At 34.7% G+C, this 9,031-nt stretch overlaps 2 long non-coding RNA genes across 2 annotated transcripts; both read left to right on the forward strand.

Annotated features, from left to right (window-relative positions):
- Positions 1-3,434, forward strand: LOC124863376. Its single transcript, XR_007037118.1, has 2 exons — positions 1-58; positions 2,156-3,434. It is a non-coding gene; the product is annotated as an uncharacterized LOC124863376 (long non-coding RNA).
- A 2,868-nt stretch (positions 3,435-6,302) lies between these two features.
- Positions 6,303-8,782, forward strand: LOC124863374. The gene is made up of 2 exons (XR_007037117.1): positions 6,303-6,747; positions 8,552-8,782. It is a non-coding gene; the product is annotated as an uncharacterized LOC124863374 (long non-coding RNA).
- The last annotated feature ends 249 nt before the right edge of the window (positions 8,783-9,031 follow it).

Consider the following 9,031-nt stretch of genomic DNA (forward strand, 5'->3'; position numbering starts at 1 on the left):
GGAACGAGAAAAACCTTCAGCTTCTGCGTCAACATACTGGAAAAGCAGCTGAAAATAGGTAAGACGAATATCAGATTAACAGAAAAAAAAAAGAACATCAGTATACTGTTTCCAAGTTACAAATTGACTAGCAATGATGTGTTTGTTTTTGAATCATGAGAGACTCCATTTTAGGAAAAAGGAATGATAATTTAAGTTACCTGTAGCTTTTCTAAAAAACATTTTACTTTTTCATCTTAGAGTTACAGGGGGTTACAACTGTTAGGGGCAATGTCAGGAAAGGGGCAGTTACGTCTGTTTCTTAGATAACATATCACCTTTGAACTCAAGAAGGGTTTTGGTCTTAAAAACATAGGCAGCTGAAATAGGTAAGACGAATATCAGATTAACAGAAAAAAAAAAGAACATCAGTATACTGTTTCCAAGTTACAAATTGACTAGCAATGATGTGTTTGTTTTTGAATCATGAGAGACTCCATTTTAGGAAAAAGGAATGATAATTTAAGTTACCTGTAGCTTTTCTAAAAAACATTTTTACTTTTTCATCTTAGAGTTACAGGGGGTTACAACTGTTAGGGGCGATGTCAGGAAGGGGCAGTTACGTCTGTTTCTTAGATAACATATCACCTTTGAACTCAAGAAGGGTTTTGGTCTTAAAAACATAGTCTTTGCAGTTGAGAGATAGAGGGGAGTACAAATGTTTCTGTACCTCTTAAAAAATCCAGATTGTCGTCATCCTCAAGCATTGACAGTGGATCAAAAAGGTGGTTTCAGGTTTCCAAGACTTGAGCTATCACCAAAAAAGTAATAGTAAGATCATTTAAACCCTCTAATATGCACTCAAACACAATCTCCTAAAGCAGTATACATTTCAAACTATGGCTCTATTAAATTTAATAGAATATGCATGGTAATCTCTGTTTAACTATAAATGACTTTTTTAAAGAAAATGAAATTGGAGTGCATCAGATTGTTAAAAAATTCTTCAAACTGTAAATAAGATAAATGTATACTATTAATAATGAATATTGTTTTGTACATAGTCCAGATTTATTAATCTATTGCATCACACAAAAGCAGAGGTCATTACAAGTTACTTTATTCTTTTAAATGTTTTTGTTTTATTATTATTGAATGGTTGTTGCATAGTCGTAACCAGGGTCTATTGAAAAGAAAAAACATTATAGTTGTTTTGTAGACAAATTCTTTTTATACACTCAAGCACAATTTTAATCAGTTATCAGTTTTGTATCAGTACAAGGATGTTTTTTTCTATGCTTCAATAGTACTCAGTGCAGAATTCTGTTTTTGCAGTATAATTTTGACAACATTCTGAAGATTCGCATTCTTGTACATAGTATAATTGCAACGACAATCGTTTTGGAAATTCTTTGAAATGCTGTGTGTACTGATTGCTGTCGCTTCATTTAAGAAAAATTGTATCTGCTAAATTTCTATGTCACTGACAATAAACATTTATTTACTTTGTGTATTTTAAACTGGTTTCTTATTCCTGTCATTTTTACATCTTTACAGTAAGTAATCCTCTATATTTAATTTCATTTTGAAACTTTGTTTTGTATAGACACCAACTTTGGTCATGTTGCAGTCACTTTGTAGTGTCATCTATTGTCAAAACAACTTCTGTGCATTTAGAAAGTTGTATACAATTGATTATATTTCATAGAGTGCATAATATTTTGGATCCATGCTTTTGTGTGCATTCTGCTAAGTAAATGCAATAAACAGATTTCTAGAGTTTATTCTTGTTTTTAAACTTGATTTACAATAACTCAATTGACTGTGAGAGTCAGTTGAGGTATTAGTATTTTTTTAATGCTATTACAATTTCTTTACACAACTATTTAGCATACACTAAATTGCTAAGCAGATATATTAGAATGCACATGCAGTACTTTTACATAACACACTGGGATTTTAAAAACAAAACAGCAACCCACACATGGCTTAATTCTTCCCTCTCAAACTTTTAAGTTCTAAGGTTTTTCATATTTTGTACATATCTAGTAATTATGGTGTATGTTATTTTTCAAACTTTTTCACTTTAAATTAATATTTGTTTAGTAAAATCAGTGGTCTAACTTTTTTACGATTAAGGTTAGATTTCAATTCAATTCAATTTTATTAATTTTAGGAATATAGCACCAGTTCAGAGCAAATGTCATCTCAAGGCAGATGATAAAACAGAGAGTTCTAAGCATGTAGCTACAGTGGTAAGTAAGGACTCCATATTAACAAGAAAAACCTCTAGTAGAACCATGCTCAGTATAAGTGGCCATCTGCTGTGATTGGCTAGCTTTAGAGGGCAGAAAGTAAACAGAAAAAAAAAACACAGAAGCACCAGTCCAGGAGTAGTTTATTTGGGAAAGAATACAGCACACACCGTTAGTGACATCACTAATACCATTAGTAGTTCCATCTAAGAAACACAATAAAACAAGAAAGCACTGAGCCAGTAGTAGTATCAATGGGATAAGAAAATTAAGAGTAAATACCTGCAGCAATAGCTCACTGGCATTATCCTTGAAAGAGACAGTTAAAGACAAAATCCCTAGGCAGAGTGTATCTTCTATGAAAACAACAAGAATGAGAACATACACTTTATTAGATTATGACACACAACACAAATACACCACACAAAGGTTTCTATTTACTGCTGCAATTTCTAGTTATGATTAAAGTTCCTTGTCAGGTTAAACACAATTTTGTGGCCTCACACATTTAAGATAATAAAAGGAATAGAAGTGTTGCACATATATTTATTCTGAACTTTTGTTATTTTATTTAGAGAGCACTCACATGTTGCATTTCTAATTTAACAAATAAATATTAAAATCGTTTAGAATTTCTTCCTTTAGGAATTTCTTTCTTTAGGAAGTGGCATAGAGAAACACTTTTAGAATTTTGACATTTTCTTATGAAGAGATGGTAAAAAATATGAGGACAAGTAGAAGGAAAACTGCAGAAACAGAATATCCACATGCTCTTTCTAGTATTTTTTTAAGGAAACATTGAACTAAAGCAGAACCATCTGCTGGAAGAGGTATGGACAGTAGAGGCAGACAAGCCATTTGGGTGCTTTCTACCAAACTGGTTTGTGTGGCTTTAAAAATGTTTTTTATTGTTGGCATTTGCCCTTTGCTTAGCTAGATGAAAGAACAATGAGCAGGTTAATGGAGACCATTAACATATAAAAATATAGTGACAAGCATGTTCATGTTATTTTTACTTGTAACTGTTTTTTTTTTAAGATGAACCTAATAAGCTATTAAAAACAAAAGCAATTCAACATAAATATAATGTCAAATAAACATTGGTATAAGACAAAATTATTGTCTCTTGTCCAACTGCTGTTTATTTCAATGCCACTTACCTCATAGTATATATATGTCAATAAACTGATCTACACTTCAGAGTTGTGCTGATTTCAGTTTAACCTTCTTGCTCATCACCAACATTGGATATTTTGAAACCTTATGAAGTTAATAAATACTACTTGAAAAGGTGTGTGTTACTCTTCTGCAGTGTAGTTTGACATTTTAATCAAATGTTATAAAAGCCGATAAGTGGTGTTCTCAAACGGCACTTGTGAGTTGCTCAGTAACAAAACCAATTACTATTTCTTAATTCTATTTAGAGTTACCTTCACTGGTATGACAAAAACGTGTTTTTATTATTGAAATGTCATTAGTTCTTGACTAATTCTACAAACACATTCTGAAGTTTCAAATAATTTCTATAAATGAAATATACAACATTTGCTTACAGTTAACTGACTACACACCAGAATCAGGACATCTCTTCATAGCTTATAATGTTAGGCATATGTTGTACGCAGACCATGTCAATTACTATTTTCACTTAATATTAAAAGTTCTAAAAATTACATTAGCTTAGGAATTACCCTAGCTAATCAGCAACATTCACATTTGCCAAGTTATTTCTTCGTAAATAAGAATCATGAAAATGTGTTTTTTCAAAGATATCACACCTTATAATCCCATCACACTATTGAGTATGAGCCTTTTGTTTTTATTGCGTTAGAAGACATGATTCCACAATAAAATAACACTAACCAATCCTCTTCCTTACAGTTGGGCCAAAAATTATTCATATCCTGGAAAGTATAGATGTATATTTTTTTTCATTTAACTGAGAAGTTTGTTTCTCACATAAAAGGAAAAAGGCATCTCTCCAATGACAACAAAATAATTAAAATCTTTATAAAAAATTGGCATGTTAAAATTTTTTTATGTTCTCAGTGTACATCCACAATGCTGAAAAGGAGTGTTTAAAACGTGGCAGAAGTAGTGGCAGAAGACATTTTGATGTATCCTAAAATCTCTTTAATGGCCTCATGTTTAGATTTACCTATCACGTGAATAGGATCCCACTACGGAGGCGAGAGCTGGTGTAAAGCAGCTGGTCTCCAAGCACTCTTTCTTCTCTGCCCCTCAATGTGTTGCAGTAGCAGGGCTTGTAAAACAAACCAAAAGTGTCTGAACCAATATAATCAGCACCTCTCTGACAGCATTCGTTTTTACTTCACTGTATGGCCATAAAAGTCGCATCTGAATTTGAACACAGCAATAGTGAATGACATCCGTGAATCAGTAATTCTGTGTTTAATTAATCTGTGGTTTCAAGGACTTTGATGTGTGACACAAAAAACGGAATTTTGGAACTGGAATTGAATTTTGGAATAGAAAATGAAAGTTATCAAATGGAATTTTCAATACATAGCAAAGCAATTTTCAAAGCAAACAAATTCAGTTTAAAAGCCAAGGAATTCAGTTTCAAACCATTAAATTCATTTTAATGGTTTGAAACTAGGTAAAAAACTTTTATTTGGTGGAGACTGGACTTTAGCTGTGTGTCAGAGTCAGGGCATGAATCACTTGGTCTATTTTGTTTACTTCTATCTTCGCCAAATGTACCAAGAGTAGGAGAGTTAGCTCGCAGGAGATGAAGTGCTGCCATCAAAACTAAATTTGCCGCTTTTTAAAACCACAGATATCCTTGCGTGCTTTCTAGGTTTTAGCGGCATGGCTTTCTGTCCGCTGTCAGGAGCATGTGTTCACCTCCGTTCGAGTGCACCTAACTCAGTGTGTCAGTGTCACCGTTGGTGACACAGAGTATGATGAGTGTGTTTTCGTCCAGCTTTTGCCATGTTTGGCCATAGAAAGAAGAGTAGTGACAACACAGGGACAGAAATCCTTCACGACGTGATCCAATAAAACGAATGACATTAACTGTTAAACTATTACTACATGCTGTGATCCTCTTGGGGGCACGGCGGTCTGGTTGGTAGGGCGGGGTGCCCCCCTTGAATAGTGGTAGGTGAAACACTGGACCAGCTCTATACCCTCTACAGGGTGCTCGAGGGACACAGTCGAATGCCTTCTCCAGGTCCACAAAACTTTTGTGGACCTGGAGAAGGCATTCGACTGTGTCCCTCGAGCACCCTGTAGAGGGTATAGAGCTGGTCCAGTGTTCCACGGCCGGGACAAGAACCACACTGCTCCTCCTGAAGCCGAGGTTCGACTATCGGTCAGACTCTCCTCTCCAATACCCTGGCGTAGGCCTTACCAGGGAGGCTGAGGAGTGTGATCCCCCTGTAGTTGGAACACCACCCCAGTCTTTCAGTTTGAATTTTCGTCGAAACTCCATTTCAAAATGCTGTGCAGAAATATTTATGATGCAATATGCACGGCTGCGGCGGAATACTTCTAATCTGTGGAAGCACCTGCAGTGTTTCACCTACCACTATTCAAGGGGGGCACCCCGCCCTACCAACCAGACCGCCGTGCCCCCAAGAGGATCACAGCATGTAGTAATAGTTTAACAGTTAATGTCATTCGTTTTATTGGATCACGTCGTGAAGGATTTCTGTCCCTGTGTTGTCACTACTCTTCTTTCTATGGCCAAACATGGCAAAAGCTGGACGAAAACACACTCATCATACTCTGTGTCACCAACGGTGACACTGACACACTGAGTTAGGTGCACTCGAACGGAGGTGAACACATGCTCCTGACAGCGGACAGAAAGCCATGCCGCTAAAACCTAGAAAGCACGCAAGGATATCTGTGGTTTTAAAAAGCGGCAAATTTAGTTTTGATGGCAGCACTTCATCTCCTGCGAGCTAACTCTCCTACTCTTGGTACATTTGGCGAAGATAGAAGTAACAAAATAGACCAAGTGATTCATGCCCTGACTCTGACACACAGCTAAAGTCCAGTCTCCACCAATAAAAGTTTTTTACCTAGTTCAAACCATTAAAATGAATTTAATGGTTTGAAACTGAATTCCTTGGCTTTTAAACTGAATTTGTTTGCTTTGAAAATTGCTTTGCTATGTATTGAAAATTCCATTTGATAACTTTCATTTTCTATTCCAAAATTCAATTCCAGTTCCAAAATTCCGTTTTTTGTGTCACACATCAAAGTCCTTGAAACCACAGATTAATTAAACACAGAATTACTGATTCACGGATGTCATTCACTATTGCTGTGTTCAAATTCAGATGCGACTTTTATGGCCATACAGTGAAGTAAAAACGAATGCTGTCAGAGAGGTGCTGATTATATTGGTTCAGACACTTTTGGTTTGTTTTACAAGCCCTGCTACTGCAACACATTGAGGGGCAGAGAAGAAAGAGTGCTTGGAGACCAGCTGCTTTACACCAGCTCTCGCCTCCGTAGTGGGATCCTATTCACGTGATAGGTAAATCTAAACATGAGGCCATTAAAGAGATTTTAGGATACATCAAAATGTCTTCTGCCACTACTTCTGCCACGTTTTAAACACTCCTTTTCAGCATTGTGGATGTACACTGAGAACATAAAAAAATTTTAACATGCCAATTTTTTTATAAAGATTTTAATTATTTTGTTGTCATTGGAGAGATGCCTTTTTCCTTTTATGTGAGAAACAAACTTCTCAGTTAAATGAAAAAAAATATACATCTATACTTTCCAGGATATGAATAATGTTTGGCCCAACTGTAAGGAAGAGGATTGGTTAGTGTTATTTTATTGTGGAATCATGTCTTCTAACGCAATAAAAACAAAAGGCTCATACTCAATAGTGTGATGGGATTATAAGGTGTGATATCTTTGAAAAAACACATTTTCATGATTCTTATTTACGAAGAAATAACTTGGCAAATGTGAATGTTGCTGATTAGCTAGGGTAATTCCTAAGCTAATGTAATTTTTAGAACTTTTAATATTAAGTGAAAATAGTAATTGACATGGTCTGCGTACAACATATGCCTAACATTATAAGCTATGAAGAGATGTCCTGATTCTGGTGTGTAGTCAGTTAACTGTAAGCAAATGTTGTATATTTCATTTATAGAAATTATTTGAAACTTCAGAATGTGTTTGTAGAATTAGTCAAGAACTAATGACATTTCAATAATAAAAACACGTTTTTGTCATACCAGTGAAGGTAACTCTAAATAGAATTAAGAAATAGTAATTGGTTTTGTTACTGAGCAACTCACAAGTGCCGTTTGAGAACACCACTTATCGGCTTTTATAACATTTGATTAAAAATGTCAAACTACACTGCAGAAGAGTAACACACACCTTTTCAAGTAGTATTTATTAACTTCATAAGGTTTCAAAATATCCAATGTTGGTGATGAGCAAGAAGGTTAAACTGAAATCAGCACAACTCTGAAGTGTAGATCAGTTTATTGACATATATATACTATGAGGTAAGTGGCATTGAAATAAACAGCAGTTGGACAAGAGACAATAATTTGTCTTATACCAATGTTTATTTGACATTATATTTATGTTGAATTGCTTTTGTTTTTAATAGCTTATTAGGTTAATCTTAAAAAAAAAACAGTTACAAGTAAAAATAACATGAACATGCTTGTCACTATATTTTTATATGTTAATGGTCTCCATTAACCTGCTCATTGTTCTTTCATCTAGCTAAGCAAAGGGCAAATGCCAACAATAAAAAAACATTTTTAAAGCCACACAAACCAGTTTGGTAGAAAGCACCCAAATGGCTTGTCTGCCTCTACTGTCCATACCTCTTCCAGCAGATGGTTCTGCTTTAGTTCAATGTTTCCTTAAAAAAATACTAGAAAGAGCATGTGGATATTCTGTTTCTGCAGTTTTCCTTCTACTTGTCCTCATATTTTTTACCATCTCTTCATAAGAAAATGTCAAAATTCTAAAAGTGTTTCTCTATGCCACTTCCTAAAGAAAGAAATTCCTAAAGGAAGAAATTCTAAACGATTTTAATATTTATTTGTTAAATTAGAAATGCAACATGTGAGTGCTCTCTAAATAAAATAACAAAAGTTCAGAATAAATATATGTGCAACACTTCTATTCCTTTTATTATCTTAAATGTGTGAGGCCACAAAATTGTGTTTAACCTGACAAGGAACTTTAATCATAACTAGAAATTGCAGCAGTAAATAGAAACCTTTGTGTGGTGTATTTGTGTTGTGTGTCATAATCTAATAAAGTGTATGTTCTCATTCTTGTTGTTTTCATAGAAGATACACTCTGCCTAGGGATTTTGTCTTTAACTGTCTCTTTCAAGGATAATGCCAGTGAGCTATTGCTGCAGGTATTTACTCTTAATTTTCTTATCCCATTGATACTACTACTGGCTCAGTGCTTTCTTGTTTTATTGTGTTTCTTAGATGGAACTACTAATGGTATTAGTGATGTCACTAACGGTGTGTGCTGTATTCTTTCCCAAATAAACTACTCCTGGACTGGTGCTTCTGTGTTTTTTTTTTCTGTTTACTTTCTGCCCTCTAAAGCTAGCCAATCACAGCAGATGGCCACTTATACTGAGCATGGTTCTACTAGAGGTTTTTCTTGTTAATATGGAGTCCTTACTTACCACTGTAGCTACATGCTTAGAACTCTCTGTTTATCATCTGCCTTGAGATGACATTTGCTCTGAACTGGTGCTATATTCCTAAAATTAATAAAATTGAATTGAATTGAAATCTAACCTTAATCGT

This window comes from Girardinichthys multiradiatus, chromosome X, assembly GCF_021462225.1.
Source record: "Girardinichthys multiradiatus isolate DD_20200921_A chromosome X, DD_fGirMul_XY1, whole genome shotgun sequence".
Taxonomy (NCBI): domain Eukaryota; kingdom Metazoa; phylum Chordata; class Actinopteri; order Cyprinodontiformes; family Goodeidae; genus Girardinichthys; species Girardinichthys multiradiatus.